This window comes from Pezoporus flaviventris, unplaced genomic scaffold (assembly GCF_033815535.1).
Source record: "Pezoporus flaviventris isolate CSIRO_AGI_PZ_B2104156 unplaced genomic scaffold, CSIRO_AGI_Pfla_v1 ptg000001l, whole genome shotgun sequence".
NCBI classification, from domain to species: domain Eukaryota; kingdom Metazoa; phylum Chordata; class Aves; order Psittaciformes; family Psittacidae; genus Pezoporus; species Pezoporus flaviventris.
Window position 1 is genome coordinate 57962209 of NW_026892549.1, and position 13654 is coordinate 57975862.

A 13654-nucleotide genomic window follows, 5' to 3' on the forward strand; every position below is an offset into this window, starting at 1 on the left:
TTCCCTGTTGGTGCTTCCTCTCCCAGCCATTCAGGAAGAGCAAGTGCGTGAGTTTGGGGAGCCATAGCTGGGATGATGTGTTAAATCAGGCTGATTGGAGGTGGAAGCTGGTTTCCAGCCTCCACAGGCTTCCCCATAAGCATGGTGCACAAAGCATGTTCTTTGGAAGGATGCTGAAGCTTTGGTCTGTGGAGAGGCAAAAGAGCCAGAGGCTTCAAGAGTGTCTGAGGGGCTTTGTCAAAATGAGCTTTAAGTCCCTTTCCAACCCAAACCAGGCTGGGATTCTATGAACCTATGATTTTCTGCTGGATAGGCCCTATTGTGGCAGGGAGCTGGCAATGGTGGTGCTCCGTCGTCTATACACCAAGCTCCCAGCCCCATTGCTGCCCAGCCTGGAGCTTGTGCTTCCTGGAGCCAGAGGAGGCAGGTCCCTATAGACAGAGGCAAGTGATTGCCTAAATATTCATGTATCGGCAGGCAAGCTACAGCAGGCCCTTGTTACAAAGTGCTTACATCCAGAAAGGAGGGAAATAAATAAACAGATGCTTGTTAATTGATTTAATTACCCACCAGCAAACAGGAGACTGGGAGCACATCAATAAAAACTGTTTTAGAAAGCAACTCGTAGTAATTCTTTTCCCTTTGCAAACCATGCTGGTCTCCTCTGTCTACAATAGGTTCCCCAAAGAGAAGAAATGGATTTCCACTATGTGGGAAGGAGAGATCGAAGTCTGAAAATTAGGGTTGTGGCCCAAAATACGGCCTAAATTGATGCCCTCTTTGCAATCCAGGGCCAGTATTTAACTTACAGCAATGCCAGGAGTTATCACAAACAACCCTTTTTGAGCAAGAGCAGTCCAGCAGCTGAGGTGGTCCTTGTTATAATCCATGAAGGAGAAGAAGGCAGAGCTGTGGAACCCTTCTGGATTGATTTCTTTTCTTTCCCCCCAGAAAGATGCTTGAGTAAAAGGGAAATGGAGAAATGGAAAGACCCGTTCCCCTCATTGCACATGGCTGTGTCCAGCCTGAGGGTGCAGGGTGACTCTGATGTGGTCCTGATGGGGCTGATGCTCAGTGTGGATACCCAGGGCACTGAGTCGGCAGAATGGGATGGATAAATCAGTCTCCAAACAGAGGCTTGTGGCCAGACCCCTGATGGACAGCGCTGTCCTCAGGCTCCAGCCTTTAGCATGCCTCTTCCTGGAAGTCCATAGCCTTGCATGGGGAATGTCTGTAGGAGTCCACTGGAATGAACCCAGCCTGGAGGAAGGAAGGCTCTTTAAGGGGAGACCTTAGAGCAGATCTAGTGCCTAAAGGGGCTGCAGGAAACCTGGAGAGGGGCTTTGGACAAGGGCCTGTAGGGACAGGACAAGGGGAATGGCTTTAACCTGCCAGAACAGGGGAGATTGAGATGAGCTCTTAGGCAGAAGAGCTTTAAGGTCCCTTTCAAACCCAAACAATGCTATGAATCTCTGTTGACCAGAGCTGCCACCACTGTCACCTCCTGCAGCTTCACTTGATCGTAACAGCACCGAAAGATTCCCTGCAGGAATGGCTCCAAAGTCTTCAGAAACTTGGAGTTTAAACTATTTTTCCTCCCTTTGTAGAAGTGCTTCTCCCTGTATGAATGCTGCCAGCTCAGCAACGCGCATAGAAATCACTGCAGCAAGCTGCCTTGTGCACGCACCCTGAGCCCCACCAGCCAAGAGCAGTACCTGCCCTTTTCCAGCCTCCTTTCTCCATGTGTTTGCTCTGTTCCTTGTTTGGCAGTGAGGAGAAACCAGTGTGGTTCCCCTGGGACTGCTTGCAGCCAGCCTGCAGTGCAGTTATCTGTGTATTGTGCAGCTCCAACGTTTAACAAGTGCCCCCGGGGCAGACAAGTTATGAAAGAAACCCCATTAGCATGCCCCTTGCTGCCTCCCTGACGTCAATGTGACGCTGTCACAGGGGGAAACCTGCTTGCAGAGCAGGGTACAGAACCCTGGGGAGCACAGGGTTTTTGGGTGCAACCTGGGAAGCAAGGAAGGAATGAAGGGGTGGAGTAAGCAGCAGTAAGAGATGAAGGGAGATTGCCTTATCACCTAGCTGGAGAGAATTTCCTTCCCCCTGTGCAGACTCTGCAGGTTTGGGTGATGTTCTCCCATTGTTCAGGTCCTGTAGATCCAGCCATGGGCACCAGGATGGCTGCAACAGAGAGGGTTAGGTGCTGTCCTTGCTTAGATCTGACAGCATGTGGGTTTTAAAGCACGCAGGGATGACGTTATGCCGTGATGCCCAGGTGCTTTAATTCTGCACCTAGGTTTTCAACAGGGTTTAAAGGTTATTTGTTGGAGGATGGCTGCAGGAAAGAGCCACAGCATCTGCATCAGCAGGAAGATGCTCAGATGGCTGCATCTGTCCTATTAATGGTGGGAAACTGTCTCTCTGACACCACCTGAGCAGCAGGTATGCTAGAGATGGTCCCACTTGAACTGTAGGGTGGTATTGTGCAGACTTGATGTTCATCCCAAACTCTGCCACATCTGCTGAGCCATCCCCATCAGTGCTTCTGGGTTTGTTTGAGTGTCCTGATGGGTTGGCTGGTTGGTTGTTCTTTTCCCTTGGGGCTCACAGCAGTTGCTGAATGCAGGTGATGCTGGGGACATTGGCTAGAAGCAATACTTGCACTGTGCTGACCTACCTGGCTTTGGCTGGGCATCACCAGCACTCAGCAGGGTGACTATGGAAGTCCCCAGGGTCACAGGTATGAGCTGGAGGTTGTGGCCAAGCAGCCAGTGAGCCCCATGTGGTGGGGTTGAAAAGAATGGGAGCCAATCTGAGAACAGAGAGAGGCAGTGAAAGGCAGTGGGGATGCTTTGTTGCTCCTGTTTGGGAATATCAAGCCCATGTGTCTGGAGCGAGTCAGATTTAGCGATGGCATCTGGCACTGTTGCCCCATCCATCCCTTGGTCTCCCACTAAGCCTGTTGTGGGACACAAGCAATGATCCCTCTAAAGCTGAGGGCATGCTGTAGTCCCAGGACTGGCCCTGCTCTGCAGCGTGAAGGATGGAGTTCCAAACACAGGAGCTGTGCACTGAGCCTTGAGCCCATGAAATGCAAGCAGCAGCACCATAGGCTCTACATGCCCTCCCAGGCACAAAGCCACTCTGCCATCTGGCCTAGGAAATAGATAAGAGGCTGAGCTACAGGAGAGGGACTATTCCACATCCCTCCCCTTTGAAAGAGCTGCAGGAACCCACCAAGGGATGATGGGCAGAGATGCAGAGCATGACCAGGTGGTCACGGTAGGAACAGGCTTGAAGTGCTCGGTCATGCCCTGGGGGAAAGCAGCGTGTTTGAGGCTCTCTGAAGGAGCCCTGCCAACCTTACACAACTAGTTTCCAAGCCCAGTGTGTCTTTCCGTGCAGTTTCATCACTGCAGCTTCAGGCCTCCGGCTGCCACGTTACCTCTGAAATGCGCCTGTCCGGCTCCTCGGGCACTCAACGTGCTGCTGCCTGCCTCATGCCCTCCCCAGAGTCATATTCCTCCTTGGAAGCATCCACATCGGCAGCTATTTTTGGAACAGAGGCATCTATTGTCTTGTGCTGTTCCCTGCTGGGTTCAGCTCACAGCTCTCCAGGCTCCTGTTCCCATGGCATGACTTCAGTGTGCCCCGCAGCATCTGTGGTACACGGCATTGCTGGAGCCCCACGAGGCAGGGCCGCTGTTCTGGGGATGCTCTGAGCTTATTATAGACTTGCATCAACTGCAATGGCAATGGATAGCAGCACCTTGCAGAGATGGAAAAGCCTTTGCATTTCAAACCAGTATTTAAATAGACAGTGCCTATTTTAAAAGGAGGCAGAGAGCTGTAGTCTTTCTCCACTGAAGACAAGCATTGGAACTTAAATAATACATTTACCAGATATAAACCAGATATTGAACAGATACTATCTTCCACGAGACTTGAAATAGTTCAAGAGGTAACTGAGCCAGCTAAGATGTATTTCTCATTTAAAGGTGTCCTCAGCATAAGAAGGACATGGAGCTGTTGGAGCAAGTCCAGAGGAGGTCACAAGGATGATCAGGGGCTGGAGCACCTCCTGTATGAAGACAGGCTGAGAACATTGGGGCTGTTCAGCCTGGAGAAGAGAAGCTGCGTGGAGACCTCAGAGCAGCTTCCAGTGTCTGAAGGGGGCTACGAGGATGCTGGGAAGGGACTCTTCATCAGGGACTGCAGCGACAGGACAAGGGGTGATGGTTTCAAACTGAAACAGGGGAAGTTCAGGTCAGATCTAAGGCAGAAGCTCTTCCCTGTGAGGGTGCTGAGGCGCTGGCACAGGGTGCCCAGAGAAGCTGTGGCTGCCCCATCCCTGGCAGTGTTCAAGGCCAGGTTGGACACAGGGGCTTGGAGCAACCTGCTCTAGTGGAAGGTGTCCCTGCCCGTGGCAGGGGTTGGAACTGGATGAGTTTTAAGGTCCTTTCCAACACAAACCATGCTATGATTCTATGTCTGCCCCATAAGATGCCAAGGGGGTCACTAGGAGCCAAGTGGGGTGGGATGTGTGAGGTGTCCACCTCCAGGGGTGGGCTCCAGCAGGCTGATGGGATCCTGCTGTGAGGTCCAGTCAAGAGGAGAGCAAGCCAGCCAGCAGCATGGGTTGAATAGTGGAGGACCAGCTTCCCCAGCTCTCCAGGCAAGGTGTCCAAACAGGATGGGTGGGAGCTGGATTTAGGATCAGCCCCTGCACAAGGCAACACAGAGATTGCCAGATAGGCTGGATGCTGTTGGCAGGTTGGAGGCTACACTGCAGCCCATGGGCTGTCCTTGCCTTCAGAGCTGGGCTGAGCTTTGCAGCCATGGTGTCCATAGCAAACAGGCTGGGCTCAGGACCTCTGAGACACCGTTAACTGAAAGGTACAGTTTTTTGTTCCCTTTGCTTCCAATTTATTTGTGCCTCTTCCAGCAAGCCAGTCAACAGCTTTCAACTGTGTCAGTTTGCAGGAGATAGATACAAGTTGGGGGTGGGAAGGAGAAATGGGACAGAGCTATTTCAGTCTAAGTCCATCTGCGTTGATAATTCCCCATCCAGCCCCAGTCATTACTGGAGCAGGATTTGCTGGGTGGCCTGGCCAAGGAGGCACCTTGCATGCTCTGCCATCTCTATGCGTTTGCAGCAGGATGGGTCAGCATGTCCCTCAGCACAGCCACCACATGCGGCCACCGCTCCATAGAAAGGGGGGCAAACAGTACCAGCAGCTCCTTCCCACCACATCCCTCTCCCTGCAGTCAGCTCCACATCTCAGGAACAGCGATTTCGGCACCGATGGCCCCTCAGCATGTTAGGAAAGTTGCATGCAATCTGTTTACTTTTGGACATATGCTGTGTTCATGCTGCCTGGAGGCTTGCTGCCTCTAATAACTTGGGGTGTAATTCACTCCACTGCAGTGCCTTGGGGCACTGATTGACTCCTATGGAAATAGGCCTCCAAAGGGGTGTAAATCACCTTAATTCCTCTGTGCTATATCAAATGGCACACATTTGCCCCTGAGGTGGATGGGAACCATGGATCATGTCCTCCTGAGGCAACCATATCCTCATCCATAGGAAATCAGAGGATGGAGATGGAAGGGGACAGGACCACGTTAGTCTTCACCACCTTAGGAAGCCTGAGGTATCCACAACTGTATGGACCCTTGCTCTCTACAGCTACCTAAAAGGAGGTTGTAGTGAGGTGGGATTGGTTTCTTCTCCCAAGAAACAAGGGGCAAGAGGAAGAAGAGCACACAGCAACCTGTGGTTTTCCAGCTTCCCTAGTTCTGAGTGCTGTTCCATAACAAAGCTCCGATAGGAGTCCTCTGAGCCCCCAGCTCTGTGCCATGGTGATGTACGGCTGTATGCACCCAGATGACCACCTTTGCTGCAGCTCAGTTGCACCAACAGAGATGATGCCAAATGAAAGTAGTTTTGAAAGGGTTCTATTTCAGGGCTAGGAAAATCAGGGGGGTTCCAGCAGAAGTGAAGCCAATGGGACAATGCTCTTCCAGCACCGTTTCTGATTTCAGGTGAAGCATTTGGGCTGTGCTGTACCCTGTGAGCCAGGTAAAGCTGCCTCCCACAGAACTGGCTGTTCAATGTATATATATTAGAGTGTATTTGCAATGTAAATTAATAAGTGCCATCTGCTTACCTCTGATGTTATGAGAATGTTGTCTTGTGAGTGGCTACAAACAAGACAACATTGAAGAGGTAACACCTGCTGGTGCATATTACTGCCATTTATTTTCAAACATTACAGGTTTATTTTGGATGGGAGAAATAGGTATAATCTCCTCTTGCTGTGTATTAAGTGCTAATGAGAGGCACGTGTGCGGGTTGCCTGATCCTTGAGGAATAAAGCAATAAGGATGGGGTGAACTGCATCCAAGGGCAGAGGGACCTCGACAAGGATGAATCTTCCTGCTGAAGATTTAAGGGGTGAGAAGTTGCTGCTTGTCAAATGTAAAGCTTGCTCGCAGAAATAGATGGATTTCAGGCAAAAAGGGCCCAAGAGGGAATAAAACAAAAAGAAAAGGTCTATCAGAACATCCCACTTCAGCCTTTGGGGATGGGTGGTCTGAATTTTCATTTCAAAATCACAGCCTGCTTTTGAAATGGAAATCATTCTAATGCTGAGACAGGGATGAAATCTTTCTGGTTTAGCAACATAAAATATTCCCTTTCACCCCAGATACACTTTTCCCCAGTTCTCCCAGAACAGAAATAGAACAGACAGTAGATAAAACCTGGGATCCTTGCAGACCACCAGCTTTATTTCCTCTCCTATGTCCCTGAGCTGACATCCATCCTCCCATCACACCTCTTTCTTTTCCTCATCCCTTTATTTTCCTGCAGATTGGCATTACCACAGGGCAAGGACTCACAGGCTTTAATATCTGACAGCAGGCAGGTTATGAATTAGAGTGTGGCTGTAGAGGTATTTATGTAGGTAATTGTTATGTTGGTGACTAGCTTGTATTTCATGCTGCCTGAAGCATCCTGCGGTGAAAGGGCGGGAGCATGGTGCCAGTGTGTCCGATGGGGAAAAGCTCCATCGGGAAAGGTACGGCAGCTGAAATGCTCTTACCAGGGAGAAGGGAATGCTAGTTTTCTCAACTATCTGCTTAGAGCTGGGCGTGCAGGACAGGGGGTTTCCCCAGTGCAGCGCTAGGGTGGACCTCCTGCCCTAACCTGCAGAGATGAAGGAGTTCCTGATGAGCATGGGAGGAAAGAAGCCAAGGTGGGGTTTAACAGAGGAGTGGGCTTCCCTAATGAAGGGGCAAGGTGAGAAAAGGAGAAACTGGCTGCAGAAGGGTAGGGGGGTCACTGCTGGGAATAGGAAAAGCTGGAAACGTTCATGGTGCTGTCCAAAGAAAGGAATGAATGAGTTTGAGGATGCTCTGTGGAGATGGGGTGCACATTGGCTTCTGCTGACAGGTCAATACAGGGATACGCGTTCTGTCGGGACAGGACAAGGGGAATGGCTTTAACCTGCCAGAGGGAAGACTGAGATGAGATCTCAGGCAGAAGTTCTTCTTATGGATGGGCTTTAAGGTTCCTTCCAACCCAAACCAGCCTGGGATTCTGTTATACTCGGTACTGCTCAGAAGCAGTAATGACCAGACCTCTCATGGAAGACAGCTGCACAAGTAATTGGAGCTGGAGGAAGCAGAAATGACCTAAAGCATAGCCAAATCCAGCTGGGAAAGTATCACTGTGTATTCACCTGGACATCATGGTCTATTCCTAAACATACACCCCTGCTATAGACCATAACTGGCAGAGAAGCTGCCAGAGCCATTGCTGTTAGACAGGCCCCTGGTCTAAGCAGGTCTGAGTCAAGAATTGCTTTCTGTCACTGGTAGGAAAGGCTTTTGTGCTTATTCCTTATTTTAAAAAGCATTTTTACAAAGAAAAGGCAATGATGGAAATTTTCCCCATCTGAAGGGCATTCCCGTGCCAGCCCACCGCTGTCCCGTGTTTAAAATGACACAGAAGTCACTCAGATGGGGGCTACTGTTGCTTTCACCAAGGTTTTGGGGCAAAGCAGAGAAGGCTGGCATCTGGAGCATCACCAGGCTGCTCACGCTTGCTATCTCGAATGCATTTGAAGCACCATTGTCTCCTGGGCATCCTTCCTTGCCCCAACTCAACCATGGCTCTTGGTGGAGGGGATGGGGGATGAATTCATTGATAAAGCCTTTCCTGGATGATGTGCCTTTAAGTCCTTTAAGTTATCCCAGTGATGTTCAGCTGCCTCCCTGCCCCTTGGCAGACTCAGATCATGGGCTGGGGAGGTAAAGGGGTGCCAGTGATAGCCTCAGGTCACTGCTGCTCACCACTGGCACAGCCCTGCACCATGGAACATGTAACTGATGCTGATGTGGAGGATGGTCAAGGATAGGTACTGCAGTGCCGGAAGAGCAGCAGGTTATCAGTGCACCTCATCTCCAGGGCTGCCAGAAGAGGGTTGACCCCGGCTGGATTGCTGGTAAAAAGAACTCCAAGGCATGAACTTCCACAAGAGGAAGGGTAGAGAGCAGCCAGGGCCTGACTGCCTCCCTCCGCCACATCAGCAAACATCTGCCCATGAACCAGCAGAGGCTGGGGGCAAGCAGTTTGAGGGGGGAATTCTGGAACTGGTAAAACCCACGGGAAGGTTTTGGGGGCTAGAAGTAGAATAAACACTTGGCTAAACTGATTCACAAAGGACCTAGCACAAGAGCAGCAATGGTGGAAAGGGGAAGAAAAGAGAGGAGGCAAACAAGTCTTTCCCAAGAGGAGTGAGGGAAGACTGCCCTGGGCAGTGATGATATTTGACTCTGTGGTATTTCTTTTGTTTTCCCTCTGTGTCCCAGCCACCCAGCAGGATGGGGCTGGGTTGCCTATGTGGCATTGGCATGAGCCCATCTACTTTGCTAGGGCACAATGGGAGCTGCTTTCCCACCCCAGCCAGCAGGCTGGAAGCTTCTGCCCCACTTCCCAAGGGCTGCAGCAGCTCCCATATGCACAAGAGTGCCTGCAAGCCATGGGGTGGACCCACACATCCCCAGTTGCCATTCTCACCTTCCCACCAAGCCTTTTCCCTCCCTGTACTCTGCCAGCGTTGGCAATCACCAGCCAGAGGATGCAGTCAGTGGGTTGCAGAGGATGCTCTTGGCCATCGTAAGGTGAGGTTGCAACCACACAGCGCCTTGTGAAGTAGGGTGATACCATTCGATCTTAGAATCATAGAACAGTTAGGGTTGGAAAGGACCTTAAGATCATCCAGTTCCAGCCCCCCTACTATGTCCAAGCTGAGAAGAGAGTACCACAAGCACACCAAGCTCACTAGCTCCTTCTCTATAGGACGTATGTAGTGGCAATGCTGCTCCATCCGGTGCTTCCCGGGTCATGCCAGCAGGCGATTCCATCACCCTGCCAAAGCTTGCTTTGTGTTGTGGCAGCACTGGGAGGAGAAGCCAGTAATTTTCCACTATCCCCAGCATTGAGAGGCACGGAGCAAGCACTGAAAACCTGGCAAGGCTCCACAGCAGGTTCACACCTATTGCTTTCGCAAGACGTGCAACGATAAAACCCCGAGAGGCAAAGAAAGGCCATTGCTCTGATTCACTTAGCATGCTGCAAGCTGTCCTGCTTTGTTCCCTCTCTTCTTTTCCCTCTTCTTACCCCATTTGGGAAGAGGGAATGGGGGCATTTCATGTGCCCAGGCTGCCACAGCATGTGTTAGTGGCTCAGGTAGCCTGCCCCTGCCACTGTCCTATCCCCAGTGAGCCCAGTATCCTCACATTGGCTGTGACACTTCCTAATTGCTCCAGATAGATCACCGAAGAAAAAGCCTTCCATATGGTCCACAGGATTTAATATTTTAGCTCTTTTTCCCCCCCCTTCTTGCTTCTACAACTGTTCCAGGGAAAGATATTTTTCCCCATTTGACATAAATGTAATCTTCTTCTGATACACAAATGCCAGATGGCACCGCAAGGAAAGATAATAAATGTGTCTACAGCCTTCGACAGTGAAGTCTGGGAACCTTGGAAATGGCTACAGAGGAGCCGGGGGCTTTTCTTGGGGAAGGGTGGTGAAGATGGAGCATTTAATCAAAGGCAATTAAGGAAACCTGGGAATACTTCCTATATCTACTTCCCTATGCCCAAGCCTTGCTGAGCATCCCAGGTTGGGGTTTGCAGTGTGTTGCTTTCAGTGGTGGGCAAACCCAAGCAGCAGAGGGATGTTTTCCTTAACTCCACCTCTGGGAAGAGGCCTCGAGATGCAACAGGGAAAGCAAACTGCAGAAACCCAATGACAAAGCTTGGTGAAGTTAATAGGCATCTTACAGCTGGGTTTGGATTGGCTTTGGATGGGGTGTTTAAATCAGTGCTGTGAACGTGGTCCTGCCTGCTGCAAGGTGATGAGCAAGCCTTTAATTTGGTGAGGAGCACGATCCCATAACCATACGGAATCACCATGTGAATGTTGCTTAATGTTAATCTGCTGACATGCTTTCTCTAACTGATCTAGATGAAGGTGTCCTTGCTCATTGCAGGGGGGTTGGACAAGATGAGGTCCCTTCCAACCCAAACCATTCTTTGATTCTATGGTTCTAATTAGGGGGATGGAAAACGACTGTCATCTTGCTTTGTGCTCTGGGATAACCTTGGATATGTGGTCTGTCACAGCAACAAGGACTTTCCTCCTGAACACTTGGTTTAACAAACAGGTAAGAGAGCAATCAGGATGCAAAGCACTTTCCTGCAGAAGGGCAGGTGAATGTTATTCCCAGCTGAAGTGGTGGGGTCTATCTCTGCATCTTGATCTCCCTTTCACACTTGGTGTGGTGATTCCATCCCCATGCTAAACAGTGGATGTGCTTTCCTGCCAACATCGCTCATCCTCAGTAACCAACCTCAAAGAGAAGCAGCAGTGATGCTTTCGCCAGCAGAGCCCTCCAGCTGCTGGGATTTATCCATGCCAGGCTTCTCCATGGGGAATGCAAGCAGGGATGAGGCAGGACCTCCCCATGTGTACTGCATTACTCATCCCCCTGCTGAACCATCCCATCCCAAAGTCCTGCCTCTGGGTTGAGGCAATCCCAAGCACAAGCATAGGCTGGGGGAGACTGGATGGAGCAGTGTTCAAGGCCGGGTTGGATGGGACTTGGAGCAATCTGGTCTAGTGGAAGGTGTCCCTGCCCATGGCGCTTATGTACATGACAGTTCCGGTATTATGTCTAATCCAGAGTAACTGCCTTTTCTGAGCCTGGGTTTAGCCTAATGCCCTTGATGTGATCCCTCTGATGGGGAGGGGTGGGATGCAACCCTTCTTGTGTGTTGCATGTATGCAGGAGGCAGTTTTGCTCCAAGACCAACTTGGAAACCATGCAGCTTTCCTGCAGAACAGAGATGCTTTGGACATTGCCGCCAGTTCATGGGTACCCTTCTTAGCCAGTGCAGGGCAAGTTTGCTGCACATTTTGCATCTGTTGAAGGCCAATCTCTCCCTCCCTCAGCTGCTACCATCAGTTCTGCTTTGAGTTATGCAGCTTCCTTCTTGTTCCTTTGGTAGCTGCACCTCTCCACGCTTGAATGAGAAGTCCTCTGCCCCATGGCTCTTAACCAGCAAATGAGAGGAGGGAATGGAAAGAGGAGTGAAGCATCACAATGACGTTGCCTGCTTCCCTGTAAGTACTTGGTGCTCTCACAGGGTTAAACAACAGCAAAGCCACTGGGAAAGTCGGTGTTGCTTGTATCAGCTAAATAGCTTTACAGGTGGCAAAGTGGGTTGTTAGGTTTGGCCCTAAAGTTTATTAAGTGTGTGCATCTGAGATTTCTGTGCTGCTCCTCTGTGTACCTTTGGCCTTGTCAGCTATACCAAGGCATTTCCAGTTATCCCCTCACCTACCAGATAAGGAGGGCTCAAACAGGGTTTTAATTTCCTTGGGATAGAAAAAAAAGAAGGAAAGGATAAAAACAGCAGCTCAGCAACCCTCTATTTTAAATAGCCTTTGAATAGCAAATGCAAACTCTGCTTCAGCTCAGGAAGCCAAAGGAGGGTGCATGCATGTGCATGCCGACACCACCCTGGCCAGCTAACACTCTATTGCACCTTCCTGCTGTATCTTTGACAGATAAATCTGGGACCCTTTCAGGGTGCTTTTTCCTTCCTTTCCTTCACTGCTTCTGACAGTCTGCAGAAGTTCCCTATAAAATGTGTGCAGTAGGGCATTAAGTTGGCAAAACATTGGCTCTTTGTGCAGGATTTCACTAGGATTTCTCTTATGTGTGCCCTTCCTTCTTCTCCAGGCTTGTAACCTTTGCCACATGCAGAAATGAGGATGGGAAGGGGCACACAGCTTGTTTCACTGACCCCTGTCTTAGGTGACCTGGGGTTTCCACCTTGCTTGAGGAGTTCAGAAGGGCCTGAGGCTTGATATCAAAAGGCATTTAACTTCTAATAGGCGAATGCAGTGCTTATCTTCCAGTGAGATCTAACTAACCAGACTAAGTGCCTTTACAGCTCTTGCTGGGCATCTATCTATATCTTTAGGTAGAGCAACACAAGGGGGAAATCTGGCTTTTAATAGCTTGTGAGTCACAACAAGGCATGTCTGCACTGCAAACAAGAAGCTGGGCTGTTGCACGACAGAGACAGACCCAGGAAGCTTTAAAGGCTCCCAGCCCACCATCTCTCCATAGGGGATGCAGCCCAGGGCAACCTGCCCTGCTCCTATAGCGCTGGGGGTAATGCAGAGCATCCCGCAATCCAAACGCGTGTGGATCGGCCTCAGACATGGTTGGATGGGACTTGGAGCACCCTGCTCTAGTGGAAGGTGTCCCTGCCCATGGCAGGGGTTGGAAGTAGGTGAGCTTTAAGGTCCCTTCAACCCAAGCCAGGCTGGGATTCTGTGATTTATCAGTGTAGCTTTTGGCTTGTTCTCCTGGCTGAACTCGACAGAGATGCGGTGCTGTGGGGATGGGGGAACACAAGGCTCACCAGGAGCTGCTGGAATCAGCAGCAATAGTATTCAGCTGACCAAGTATTCCAAGAATGAGGAGGTTTCGGTTACAGCAGGAAGGATTCTGGTCAGACACCAGGAAACACTTTCTGCTGGTAGGAAATGCGAAGCACCAGCTACAGAAAACAGCTTTGAATCCATCACAGAAACCAACAGGCTGTGACAGGGAAACTGGGATATGCCTGGTGCCGTGGTGAGGTTTGTCATGGTATGAGGGGAGTGATGTGCAGCTGCCGCTGAGCTCAGCCCTGCAGACAGGCTCTGAAGCACTGTTGCGTGTGTGCTATAATCAGTGTTACTTGGCACGAAGATGGAGATGGAGGGCATGGATAGGCTGCTGTGTCTCATCGGGAGAAGAAAGTAGCCTGGATGAGGATGAAAATGGGATGGGAATGGATGGGGATGGGGATGGAAATGGGTATGGAGATGGGATGGGAATGGATGGGGATGGGGATGGAAATGGGTATGGAGATGGGGATGGGAATGGATGAGGAAAGGGGATGGGGAAGAGGATGGAAATGGGTATGGAGATAGGGAAGAAGATGAGGATGTTAACAGGGATGGGAATAGAGATGGGAATGCGGATGTAGATAAATGGGGTTGGGGATGGAAACCGGC